The sequence below is a fragment of the Cotesia glomerata genome, linkage group LG1 (assembly GCF_020080835.1).
Source record: "Cotesia glomerata isolate CgM1 linkage group LG1, MPM_Cglom_v2.3, whole genome shotgun sequence".
NCBI classification, from domain to species: domain Eukaryota; kingdom Metazoa; phylum Arthropoda; class Insecta; order Hymenoptera; family Braconidae; genus Cotesia; species Cotesia glomerata.
The window spans coordinates 21,731,078-21,745,618 of record NC_058158.1 but is presented as its reverse complement, the minus strand read 5'-3'; the positions used below and the strand labels follow the sequence as shown (position 1 = coordinate 21,745,618).

Below are 14,541 nucleotides of genomic sequence, written 5' to 3'. Positions count from 1 at the left end.
TCATTCCACCAAATAAGAACATTTTTACGGGGCGACCCTCGCGGATTATGTTTAAAATTTATGGAGGTGTTCTCTATAATAAAAAATAAATTCCCTACAAGTTTCAGCCCTTAACATGCAGCGGTTCTGGAGTTATGATTTTTTGAAATTTTGAAAAAAAATTTTTTATAACTTTTTTATTAATTTTTTTTTTTCTGAAAAATCAGAGTTTTCGACACAAAATATATGGTTTTCACGATGTGCATATTTTTTGTTCAATCGCAATTAAATTAAACGTAAAATCTTTATAATTAAAATACTTTTATTTTTGAACTTTTTTCAGATGTTGATACAGTTTTAATAAGAGCATAACCAATTTCATCATTTATCGGTAAAAGTGTGCAATGTCTGTGTACCCTTTACCGTTTTTGATAAAGAATATCGTACGTCTAACACATTTTTTTTGTCTAAATAATCATCATTCGTTATGAAAGTGAAATCAACGCCTGTAAAATTCTTGATTGCCCAGGAATTCAAATCTTGTGGTGCCAGTATATGTTTTTTATTTTCCATTTGTAATAAAGCTCTAGCAGCATGTCGTTTTACTGGACCTACAAGCCCATCGCATGGTCCTTTGCCATGGGCAGTCGCAAAAAAATGCCACTCAACGATGATTCTAAAGTCAGCATAATATTAACATAAATTAGTAAATGTTTTTTTATTTTTAAATTGCTGAGGTGCTCCATCTGAGAAGTAAAAAATCCTTTCAATAACAGTAAATTTTTCTCTTAAAAAAGAAATCAATTGTTCTTGAAATAAATAAATCAAAACTGTGTCATGTTTAAGGCAATCTGAGATACCAACTAAGCCTAAATGCTTAATAGTATCATTTTCGTTTTAGTAAACCACCATTTGAAGTATAGTAGCTTGGTCATTATTTCAATGATAGCCTTGAGCAGCTTCCTGCACAACAAACGCAATTTTCTACCAAGTTAAAAACTACCGCTAATTCACCACTCTTCAAATTTAATTTTGCATCAGGGAAAAACCGACTTTGTATTTTTACTATAAAGTCATGTTTTAAAAGTTTCTCAAGTTGCGTCGCTAAGGTATCAATAAAGTCATCGGAATCCGAAATAACGTTTACAATGGTAGATCGATCGGTTGATGTCCACATTTTAAATTCGATTTCATTTACATCAAATTCTTTAAACGATGGATAAAAGTAATTAATGATTTCTTCATTGTTTGAACATCTATTACAACTTCTGAAGAAGCACGATTCCGTTGGATTATTACAAATCAATTTATTCAAGAAATTTTTATAGATTGATTAAGTTTCTATAATCCAATCAGTATTTCTCGCAAATTTTGGAAAATTACATCCTAAATAAGAAAATGGAATCGTAGTTGTGAGCGCCATCTGCATTGTATAAACTCAATTTTTTAACGAGCAGTTTGAAATTTTAAATATTTAACAGAAAATTATTTTACCATCCCGAATAATCGTATAACGCTTAGCCGATATAACGTTTAATTTAATTGTGATTGAACAAAAAATATGCACATCGTGAAAACCATATATTTTGTGTAAAAAACTCTGATCTTTCAGAAAAAAAAGTCAAATTGGATGTACCTTGCACCGCACACCAAGAAAAATCAATTTTTCCACTTAAATTGGATTTCAAAGGGTCTTCTGATGTGTTTATGATAAAATGGATATTTTCATTCAAAAGCTGAGAATTTTTCCGACAAGATAAGATTTTTCGTGGATTTTAATAAAAAAGTTTTCCTTATCAGAAAAATTAATAAAAAAGTTAAAAAAAATTTTTTTTCAAAATTTCAAAAAATCACAACTCCAGAACCGCTGCATATTAAGGGCTGAAACTTGTAGGGAATTTATTTCTTATTATAGAGAACATCTCCATAAATTTTAAACATAATCCGCGAGGGTCGCCCCGTAAAAATGTTCTTATTTGGTGGAATGACCCATGTATGTATGTATGTATGTATGTGTGTGTGTGCGTGTGTGCGTGTTTTTTTTTTTTTTTTATAGAGGAGGTCAAATACATTTACGTCTGCGATTTTTTCCTTTAAAAGATGCTGCACATAGGCTTCGACAGCTGACCAGTTATCTTCTTTTTTGATCATGCTGGTTACTAAGCTCTCAGGGGAAAGCGTGGTGCCAATAGTTTCATCAGTACTGCTTTTGTAGTCCTTCCACCGGTCACACTCAAAGAACGTGTGCTCGACGTTGTCAATTTTGTCTGGGCAGTATTTGCACGTTGGTGTGCTGTGCAGTCCCATCTTAAAAAGATAGGCATTGAACTGCCCATGTCCCGTCAATAGCTGGGTCAAGAAAAAGTCCGTTTCTCCGTATTCCCGAGAAAGCCAGACGTTGATGTTTGGGATCAGGCGTGCCGTCCATCTGCCCGTCTCTCCCGATGTCCATCGGTCCTGCCACTCTTGCTGCGTTTCCGCCTTTATCCTCGTTCTTGCGTCCTTCATGTTTTCGTCACTGTTTTTAGCGTCATAGAGTTTCGCACTCTCAAACGCAAGTAGGTCGATGGGTGCGGCTCCCGCAGTGACCAACATAGCCGCTTCGGAAACCATTCGATAGGCGCAGGCAACCCTGAGAGCGCCTCGCCGCTGCACTGCCGCTATTTTTCGTCGGTAGGTCTTCTGTTTCAATATGTTGAAACACTAAATTTTTCAATCTTAAAAAATTTAATTCCTTAGCCCACTAAACCTCGCGGATAAGAGAATAGTCGCCTAAGTTTCATAAAAAGTTTTGGGATTTACTGCTCTTTGGAATATTCCGCTTCCATATGAATGTCGGTATTTTGTTTAATAGAAAAGGTCTAGACAAAAGTTCTCACGCGTGCCAGTTAACTTGCTTTAATTACTTACAAATTTGACTGCGAAGATGACCCTTTGTCCTTGATTGACCCTTTTGATTGACGAGATTGGCCGAAATAGTTGTGCGGTGTTGTTTCAATAATGATATATAGTAGTATTAACAATGAACTCAATTTTATTGCACAATTATTCACTTTTGTTATAATTTTATGAATAACTTGGTAACGCAACTTAATAGAATATTGATAATAAAGATAACATACACTTAATAATAGAAATATACGTGGTTTAACAATAATTGTGGTGAATTATCACCTAATATGAACTGATAATATTAATAAAAGTAGTATAAGATTTTATAATAATTAATAATAGATTTTATATGATTTTGGTGAGTAATCATCGAATAGTAGTAATAGTGGTAATAGTGGTAAGATTGACTAAGAAATATCTAGCGTGGTGGTTGACACCGGGGGATAGATCGAAGTGTCGATCAATGCTCAGGTTTTGAGGCTCGTAGCTGATTTTCCCCTCCTCGTGTCGTCTTGTGACGTCACGGGGGCTAGACATTAATTTAGCTAGTGTCGGTAACGGAAATTTCGGGTGGTAGTTCGCCAGGCTGGTAACATCGGGGCATTTTGTAGTGTCTCAATGTCTGCCCATACCCTGATAGCCACAGTTTCAGACCAACCAAGTTGGTGTCAGATAGTTGCCACCAACTTAGCGACAACTTGCGGTCAACTTCCAAATTTGTAACTGTTGGCGCCAAGTTGGCTACAAGTTTCTGAGAAAAAAGAGACCAATCTACTGCCGCAATATGTCACCAAATTTCTTGAGAAACTTATCGTCAACTTGGTGTGAAAAAGTTTCAGAGCAACTTTTGCCGACAACTTGGTGACAACTTGGTGAACAAGTTGACACCAACCGAGTTACTTTCCAAGAGTTGCCGCCAAGTTGGTGACAAGTTGCGGCAGTAGATTGACAGAAAGTTGCGGCCAACTTGGCTATCAGGGTATTTCTGCTCCATAAAGCAGTACCGAGTGGACTACTTCTAGAAGAACTCTTCTCTTTTTGGTTCTTGTTCCCATAGTGTTGGTCATGATTCTTGCTAGGCTAGACACCGTCTTGCTGGCTTTCTTGCATGCACTGTCAAGGTGTTCGCGGAAAGATAGTTTCTCGTCTATCATTACCCCTAGATAGCGCAGGGCCCTTGTTGACGTCAGTGTTGTTCCTTCCATGTCCACAGCGAATGGTTTTGGGAACCATTTTTGACGTGTCAGAATAACCATCTCGGTTTTATGCTTGGCGAGTTTCAGGTGGTGTTTATCAAGCCAGGTCTCGACTAGGGGTTCACACGAGACGAGAGTAGGCGAGAGTATCAAAAATCTCGTCTCGGTTTCGTCAATTCCGAAAAAATTAAGTCTCGTTCGAGTCTCGGTCTCGTCTCGTTACCAGTTGTCTCGTCTCGTCTCGCTTAGTTCTAAATGTTAGGAATTTTCTATTTTCTTACCAAATACTTGAGTGTTCGACCAATTCTATTATATATACTCCCACAGATGTCTACAATAATTGTTCATATATTTACTACAAAAAATACAGGAAAAAACAGAAAATTCTTCCATGGAATCTGCAGATGTCCAAATAGAGACTTAATTTTCAAAACATCGAGATTTAATGGCAATAAAAGTTGTCCGTTAAGTACTGAATTAATAATGAGATTAGTTTTTATATTTGTAAATTCTATTTTTTCTTGAAATATAACGTTAATTATTGCAAATTTGTAACAACTATAATAATTAATATTCTTTTAAAATATTATATCATATTATAAAATATTATATAATATTATAAAATTATAAAGAGAACGAGTTGAAGTAAAAATGTGAAAAAATCATACTTGGCTAAGGATGCCATAATGTTTTGTATTGACAAACTACGATATATAATATAAATATTAATACGTATACTTCAAAAATTAGAGTTTCAACTCAGTTTTTTTTTTTTAAAGTTACAAAAAACTATTTCACAGATGGTCTCCAGATTTTATAGTTTGTAAAATTGATTGTTCTCTATGTGGATCTTTTCTAATTTTCCTAATAAAAACTTCACAAAAAAAATTTTACGAGACCAAGAACGAGACTCTCGGGTTGCGCTATATGTGGTCTCGGTATCGCCGATAATTTTTTCAAAAACGTCTCGTCTCGTCTCGTCTCGCTTTTCCGAGACGAGAACGAAACGAGACGAGAAAAATCTCGCTCTCGTGTGAAGCTCTAGTATCGACGGCGTCAATGGTTTCCCGAACCAGTAATTCGGCCTATTCTACGCTGTCTACTACTATCGTGGCCGTAACGTCGTCTGCAAAGCCCGTTAGCTTTACTTGCTTTGGTAACGAGATTTCAAGAAGCTCGTCATAGTCCGCATTCCATAGATCGGACCCCATTATTGAGCCTTGCGGTACGCCAGCCATTATGGCGTATTCTTGTGGGCCTTCCGTAGTTTCCGCTATTAGCTTTCTTTCGTCCAGGTAGTTGTCGACTAGTGCCAGATTATCTGGCTCCGCGTTAAACTTGTGCTCCAGAGCATCTAAAATGTCTCTCCGATTTGCGCTGTTAAATGCGTTTTTGACATCTAGCGTGAAGAGGAGACATACTTTACGAGCTTTGAGGCAACCAGACCATGCTTGTGTTGCTGTTTTTATAACTTTCTCGATCGCTCCGACTGTTGAACGACCTTTCCGGAAGCCATGCTGGTTGGTGGCAAAACCTCCAGCACGGTCGATGTCGTTGCGAAGTCTCCCTTGTATGAGCTTCTCGAGCAGTTTTCCAGCAATGTCTAGCATACAGAGTGGTTTAAACGACGAAGGTGTTACGGGGGTTCCCTTTCCTTTGTCTAAGAGAACCAATCTCTACCGCTTCCAGACCGCGGGAAACGTGCCAGTTGCCATGCATGCGTTGTAGGTGTTCAGGAGTATGTCTGGATATTCCAGGGCTACAATCTTGATCACCGCTGCCGGGATGTCATCAGGTCCAGGTGCCTCACCTGTTTTGAGTGACTTGGCCGCGTCTTGTAGTTCTTTAGTTGTGAAGGGTGTTCCTTCGCTGTTTTTAGCATAGTGTTTCTTCTCCCGCGGCGGGTGTTTGGGGGAAAGCTCCGCTTCAATGCTGTCCATTAAGGCAGGAGACTTCGGCGCTTCTGGTGAAGCCTTTCCAAGTCGTTTGGTGACAATTTGGTAGGCTTTGCCCCAGATGTCCTTGTCGAGATCATTACAGATCTGTTTCAACAATATCGTTTTTCTTGCTTTAATCGCTCGGTTTAGCGTCTTTTTGGCCTGCTTGTACTCTTTTGAATACAAGTCCTCGCTTGGGGAGCGTTTCGCGGCTCTCGTTGCGCGGCGACGTAGCCTATGACATCTTTTGCGAAGTCCTGCTATGTCTGTTGACCACCAGTACACTGGCCTGTGGAAACTTCTATTTTTCAGCCGCGACATAGAGGCGTCACATGCGGCAGCAATCTCCTTCATCATGTTTAGCACTGCCTTTTCCGTCTCGCTGCAGGTATCCAGAATCGGGTTGTTCTGAAGAATAGACCAGCATCGTGCAAGTGAAGCTCGCAATGCCACTGGATCAAGCCTTCTGGCATTCCACTTCCACTTAGAAAGGTCGCGTTGTGAAACCGGAGTAGATGACAATCCAACGTTGAATGTCACAAACTGGTGGTCACTACTACTGTATTCTTCGGATACAGTCCAGTCTTCGATCATGTTGGCAGTCCTTGGAGTCACCAACGAAATGTCGAGGATGGACTCTTGGTACCCGGATTTTCTAAAGGTCGTGGTACTCCCGGTGTTCAACACTATGAGGTCGAGTCTAGCCGCGACGTCAGCGACCTCGTTACCTCTGGTGTCGGAGAAAGCAGCGCCCCACTCAGCCGATTTAGCGTTGAAGTCTCCGGCTACGATGACTTCGCCGTTGAACTTAGTGACCGCATCTTCTATATTTGCCAGTTTCTGTCGGAACACACTAATCTCTTCGTTAGGTGAGAGATAGACGCTCATGAAGTAGGTTGTGGGGGTTTGAATCTAGACAAAACCTGCTCCACTTCCGCTGTTGTTGACGGTAACGTTCTTTGTGTTCACAATCCAAATTGCTGCCGTGCCAGTTTCGTCTGCGAACCATGTTTTACCTTCGATGTTTAAATATTGCTCGCAGATAAAGCAGACGTCGATTTTATCTTCAAAGACACGCTGGCGCAGCAGGTTTTGCGCCAAGGCGCATCTATTCAGGTCACCTTGTAGTATGCGTGTCATTTCTGCCCTCTCTTGGCTTCTGCAAGTGCTGTACGGAATGTCCTGCAAGCTCCAGTGCCAGAAATATGGCATAGACCATCCTGGGCATCTTTGTCCGGAGCACAAAGGAAGCATTTTGGCTTCTCCGTGCAGTTTACGGCCTTGTGGTTCTCTCCACCACATTTGTAGCAGCACCTGCTTCTGTTTGGTCCCGCACACTGGCGTGTTTGGTATCCAAAACTTAGAAATTTAAAACAGCGGGTTACTTTTCCAACTGGGCATATACGACAGTTCACCCAACCGATCATTATATGGGCCTTGTCAAGGGCCTTAATCGCACTGGCCTCGTCTACTCCGCAGAAGGCTGCCCGATTTCCTCGTGGTGTGGGTTTTGTCAAATTTGCCCGTTTGACCTCCAGGCTGTCAGTGAATTCACGTTTGAGTGCTTCACGGACTTCGCTCTCGGTAGAGATTTCGTCCAAGTCGAGGATCTCGATCGTTGTTGTTGGTGTTAGCGTCTTGACAGTGCCGATGTTTGCAGTGGCTGACCTTACTGCATCGGTGAAAGTCTTGCTGTCTTCGGTCTTTCGAGCCATTTCAAGGAGAACGCCTCCGTGTTTCGTCTTTTTAATAGACTTTATGTCTACGCCCGTCTCGACAGGGCTTACCTTGGCCTTCATTTCCTTTAGGAAAAATCAGCATAAGTTTGCTCGTCTACTGGTTGGACAAGAACAGCTTAAGTTCTTGTCTTCTTTCTCCTCGGTTTCTTAGAGGCACCCTTACTTGGCTGGTTTTGACCTTTATTAGGGAGAGCCGCTGTTTCATGCTCTTTTTCCTTCTTCTTCCTATTTCGGTCCACTGTAGTCCAGACGTCCTCCCGGGCTGTCTTTTTCTGTGGTGGCTTCTCGATTATTGAAGAAGGGCTGGGCATGGACAGCTGCCTCTTCTTGTTATTGTCTTTTCCTTGCTGTGGTAATTTTTTAGGAGTGACCAAAGATGGCTGTAGTTTTTTGGTCAGACTCGGAGTTGTTTGGATCGTTGAGGCCGACATGCCTGGTGATTTGTTGGCTAACCTATATGCTTTAGTGATAGATGTAACCAATTTTCTAATTTCATGATGGAGATTCTTCTTGTCTTTTATAAACTCGGCTAACTCTTCGATCTTGATACCGAGCCTCTCCATTGGTGACTGTTGGCCTGTAACGGTCGGTACAGAGTTGATTCTTCCTCGGTAGGTTTGATTAGTGACAGGAGCAAAAGGTCCTCCACTTTTTGGAGGAATGTTGCTCAGCTGTCCGTTCTCTGCCATCTGGGCTGATTTCGTACTCCCTGTAACCTTGCTAGCATTGCTAGACAGTAGAGCCATGGGGTCTACTCCGCTGTTCAAACGGTCGCTTGATAACGACGAGTTCAGGCCCGTTTGCACGCCTTCCCCCGCCGGCACTGAGATATCCCCCCTCTGCACCGTAGACGATGTTTGAAATTGATCTGGCATTTTTTTATCATCTTTTGCTAGGTTTTGGTCCACCCCGAGTATTCTATTTCCTCGGTACCCAACGCATCTGGCGTGCAGATATGCCGGGCATTCCTTTATCCGCCACCTGGGGAGGCGCCCGATGCGGGACCCAGCAAGCCCGACACGAGGTGTGTGTGTGTCTGTGTGTGTGTGTGTGTGTGTGTGTGTGTTTTCCCTTTAGGGGAATCCTTTTTACGGATTCTAGGCATAGTTGTTTGGCCTGGATATGTGGCGACTCGACGCAGCGTCATACTAAAAACTCGACGCTAACGCCCCTACCCACTAAACCCTAAACCCCTTTCTCTTCTATCCTCTGATCCCCCATGGTACCGCCGTAAGGCATTTCTTCGCGGGGGGAGGAATTAGCTGCCGCTCTTCCTTCTGGTGGCTAAGATGTTATTTCTTCCTTCTAGATTCTGTCTTTTGCTCTTTTTCTCTCGATGGAACGCAGCTCTGTAAGCACTTCTGTGGCAAAAGTGTTCGTTGCATTCCAGGCAGCTTCTGAAGACAGCATTGCTTCTACGACTGACTCTGGTTGACTTCTCCTCTTCAAGATCCTCTCCAGCTCCTCACGTTGTGGATTAAAACGCGAGCACTCGAAAAGGACGTGCTCCGCATCTTCAGTGACTCCAGGGCAGGACGGGCACTCCGGAGAATCGTCATGCCTAAAGCGGTGAAGATAAGCCCGAAAACAGCCATGTCCTGACAACATCTGCGTTAGGTAGTAGTTGACCTCTCCGTGTTTCCGGTTCAGCCAAATGTCGATCTTTGGTATGAGACGATGCGTCCATCTACCCTTCTCTGCGGCATCCCACTGAGATTGCCATCGTGCGATGCTGTGCTGTCTTTGTTCCGTTCTGAGTTCTTCTGCGCTCAGTGTTGTTGACCTCTTTCGTTGGTAAAGGTTCCTTCTTTCTTCAGCTAGGACTCTGAGAGGTAGAGTTCCAGAAATTACGCACACTGCTTCCTCAGATATTGTGCGGAAGGCGCAAGCTACTCTTAGGGCACTCAGGCGATATACTGGTCCAGCCTTTCTCCATGCTTCTTGTAATTCTAGCGCATCGGCCCAAAACTGATCCGCTACTGCAACTTACACCTCGGCAGAGCAAGCTCACATCAGCCGTAGCCTGCATCGTCGGAAATAATCGACACGGGTTCCGGACACTCCCAGTGAGTTACAGCAGGGAACGATCGTCTTGCTAGTTCAGTTAGTGTGACCAACCTATTAAAGGATGTGTGTATGTGTGTGTGTGTGTGTGTGTGTGTGTGTGTGTGTGTGTGTGTGTGTGTGTGTGTGTATGTGTGTATGTATGTAAACTTCTCATAACTTTTGAACGGCTTGACCGATTTGATCGCGGTTAGCGCCATTTGCAAGGGTTCAACTAAACTTAGATTTTGAATACAAGTTGGACTGATTCGGACCGATAGATTTTGAGAAATCTTAAAAAAACTGCGAAAAAAAATTTTTTCAAATGTGGTTTTTTTTTAATAACTTTCAAACGGCTTGACCGATCAATTCCAAAAACTAATCAGCTCTTAACATCAAAAAACCACATCGATTGCCAGCAAGCCGGTCAAAATCGGTTGATTCGTCGTGAGTTATCGTTGAGGAAAGAAATTGAATAAAAGTGTTTTTTTCGAATTACACCGAAATTTCTGGTCTGATCAATTTGTGTTTGAAAATGTATCATAAAATTTGAAAAACTGCGTCGAATGCTGCTAACCACGTGAAAATCGGTCCATTCATTCAAAAGTTATTGCGGTTTGAAAATTAAAAAAAAAAGTGTTTTATTAAACTTTCACCAGACTTTTGAGGTCGGAGAGCTCAAAAATACACGAAAATTATATTTTTGAGCTCGAAGAGCTCAAAAGCGTAATAAGTGCAATTTTGGGCACTTACTTACGAAAGTAGCGGGAAGTTGCAGGGATGGCCTTCAGGGTTAACCGTTTTCCTAATTTTTTTTTTTTTTTTCTTTAGAATTTTACACAGCCTTCTGGCCTAGACACGTGGGATTTTTACGTCCCGTCCTACTATTTATTGTCCTTGATGTGTCTAAATACACATCTTTACCTGTGGCCGACTTACAATCTGTACCCGCATTTGCCTGTGCCCCACCCCTTAGCACAGTGACTAAGGAAACCACAGAAACCTGGCCAGGGTACAGTCGGCAAGGGAGCAAGCCTTGGAAATCGCAGAAAAATTGCGACTGCCAGGGCTCGAACCCATGCCTGAACGACTGTTGTACGGGCATTTTAAGACTTAAACCACTCGGCCACGCAGTCGCTCTGCAATTCATTTTTATAAATATAGATATAGATTTTATATGGCGCAATTTTCTTAATTTTTTCTTTCATAAGAACCTTCTCTTGACAACAACAAACACATCAAAAAAAGAATTAGTGAAATCGGTCCAGCCGTTCACGCGTGATGGTGTAACCAAGGGAAATAGGGATTCATTTTTATATATACCCGAGTCGAAATTTAAGTCGTAGATTCAATGTTTTGAACGTTCAAATCGCAAATTCAACGTATTGAACGTTGAAAATGTAAGTTCAACGTATTGGACGTTGAAATCGTAATTTGAACGTATTGAACGTTGAAATCGTAATTTGAACGTATTGAACGTTAAAAACGTTAGTTGAACGTATTCAACGTATTGTGAGCGTAAATCAAACCGATAAGGAGTAAAAATAAGTAATATCAAAACTATTCAGATAACCACATGCTTTCAAACGGAAGTACGATAAAAATTATTTTTATAATTCTGTTAGGGAGAATTTCAGTTTTTTGGTTGAAATTCTACCATCTGTTCAATGAAAATACTTAGTCCGAATTTTTTATTTGTGGAATGGTTTCCAATATGTTTTTTTTTTTTTTTTTTTTCGAAGGTATATGGCTGTTTAAGAGGATTACCAAGAGTTTAATTAAAAACTAGTGATACTTGGAGTATCTTGGGGCTCTCTTACAGCTAGAAAGGTTAGCTTTAGAAGCTATCAAGCTCATTTTTCATTCAATAAGAGAGTCTATCAGGCGCTGAATGATCAACTAGAAAGATCCGTTTGAGTATGTGAATAACGAGGAACTCTATACACAAAATAAGCCTTTTACAGATTGTCATTTGACGGATGATCTGGCAAAGCAGACATTTAAAAAGTGAGCAACACCACAGATTGATCTGCTAGCCATGAGTTGATTCATAAGCTTTAGTATTTTCATTTTTGCCACTGATACTATTAATTTCCTACCACTTAAATTTAGCGAAAAATGTGTTGCTGATCGAAGCTTTTTGTTAGGAAAAATTGTTGACGGGACATAAGTGGTGACGATGTGAATTTCATATCCTCGGTATGGAGAGATTCTATATGGGAAATGTACAGTTTAGCATGGAAAAATGACAAAAACTGTTCGAGTGATAATCAATTGGTTGTCAATGTTAAAGATATTATCCGTTAGAGCACGACAGCTTTTTTCAGGTCTCGAGGTAGACTGCTGATATACTTATTATATAATGCTCTTGTCGATTGCTGCAAAAGAGTAAGTTACAGCGTAATACTATCATTTTTTGGCCAACTTTTAAATTAATAATTGGCAGTATTAGCTATACACAATGAAGTTGATTTATTTTTAGTCCTTTCAAAATTATCTTATATCAATTTGTTTTTAACTTCAAGTCCTGTGTCGATATCATGAGTGATGTTTTCGTATACCTTTGAACAGGAGATAGATTTTGATGAAATTTTGAGACTAAGCAATCGTTAGAGCGCTGAAATTCTTTTTAAGCTCTACTGCAAAGTGCAGATATCTAAATATTAAAATTTTAATTGATTTGTTCTGTTTTATTGCTGAAAGCATACAGAAAATTAGAATTACTGGACATTTTTTTCATCGATTTTTGTGAGAAAAATTAAATAAACTTTGATAAGTATTCATAGATTGGAAGAAAAAGCCTTCAAGGTACTAGAAATGTGGATACTAAGATATTTTTTTCATTAACTTTAAAAGATAAATTTGAATAAGTTATGTTGCTTCAACAGAAAAGGATTAGAGTAACGAGCACTTTAGCTCTAGATACTTTTACCTGTAAATATATTTATAAAAAAAATAATAAAAAGTCATAAATATCATAGAAACTTATTTTATGAGCCTGTACTGAAAGTATAATTCAAATACCGAAAATAACAAAAAATTATGTAGAATTAATAACAATATACTCCCTTTTTTTTAAACAGTCAATGTAAAACTATCTTCAGAAGAATAGTCTAAACTTAGTTTTTCATTATTTATCGCGTCATCTCCGTTACTGCCTTTGTCTTCCTCAATCTCATCATCCTCGCTACTGATGCCATCTTCTTCGACTTCCATTTCTTCATCAGAAATGATCTCACTACTCCTTTTTAACTTCCCGCTAAGAAAATTGAAAAATTTTCAAAAATCGGGAAGTTATTGCTTTCACCCCGTTTTTCGAAGATCGAGTTTTCATCAGATCTCGACGTTTTGAGGTCCTAGGAAGCTCTCCTGACTATTTCCGCGATGATGTCACCGTGTGTGTGTGTGTGTGTGTGTGTGTGTGTGTGTGTGTGTGTGTGTGTGTGTGTATATGTAAATCTCTCATAACTTTTGAACGGATCATCCGATTCGATCGAAATAAGCGGCGTTCTGAAGAGTTTCTTTGCTCCTAGAATTCTGATACTAATCTACAGAATTTGAGTCGATCAATTTTGAGAAATCTTAAAAATAATATTTTCAAAAATTTGTTTTTTCGAAATATCTTTTAAAAGGCTTAACCGATCAATTCCAAAAACTAATCAACTCTTAACCTCAAAAAAAAAACACGTCGATTGCCACCAGCCCGGTAACAATCGGTTGATTTTTTCATGAGATATCGTTGTCGAAAAAAATTGGAAAAAATGTTTTTTTCAAAATTTCTATGAAATTTTTAGTCTGACCAGTTTATGCTTAAAGATTTTTCAAAGAACTCAAAAAACTGCGTTGAATGCCGTCAGTCGCGAGAAAATCGGTTAGTTCATTCAAAAGTTATTGTGGTTTGAAAATTCAAAAAATAGTGTTCTATAAAACTGCCATTAGCCTTTTGAGCTCGAAGAGCTCAAAAGCACAGAAAGGCGATTTATTTGAGCTCGGAGAGCTCAAAATTACACAAAAATTATATTTTTGAGCTCGAACAGCTTAAAAAATAAGTGAATTGTTGAGCACTTAGGTATGGAGGTAGTGGGAAGTTGCAGGGATGGCCTTTAGGGTCAACCTTTTTTCTAATTTTTTTTTCTAGAATATATAATATTTATTATATAGTATTAGATAGTTAGGAATATTTTGATTTTTAATTTTTTGATATTTTTAAGAATCTCTCAAAAAGTTCTTATTAATTAATTTTGTGATTTTTGTTATTACTGGTTTAAAAGATATAATTTTCAAAATATTGTTTTTATTTTGTTTTTTTTTGTTCTTAACAATCTTAATAAAGGTCAAAATTGAAGCTTTTATTTTAAACATTGAACTTGCTACATTATGTTGTTCCCAATAAAAATATTAATTGGTTACGATCATTTGATATCAACTAATAGTAATCAAATCAAATACAGTTATAAGTCTCAAAGCAGTAACGTCAAAATTAGTGTTTTTGATTTCAAATTGTTTAAAAAATTATTTCAAAAAAAAATTTCAATAAAAAATTCTAGAAAAAAACTAATGTCAAAGATAGCTTTAGTTAAGCACATTAGTATGAACGTTATTGACAAAAAAAAAATTTTTTCGAAAATTTTCTGTTTTTTTTTAACAGATTATTAAAGTATTTCCATGTTTATTGAGTAAGACTCTGAAAGGTATTCAGAAATTACTAAATATTGAAGAAATCAAAAATCAAAATTTTTGCAAACCGCCTAATTC

General features: G+C 39.0%; 1 protein-coding gene across 1 annotated transcript in view; it reads left to right on the top strand.

Annotated features, from left to right (window-relative positions):
• LOC123263996 overlaps nucleotides 1-14,541 on the top strand; it is a gene marked incomplete in the record, with an annotated part of 337,741 nt that overhangs the window by 131,753 nt on the left and 191,447 nt on the right.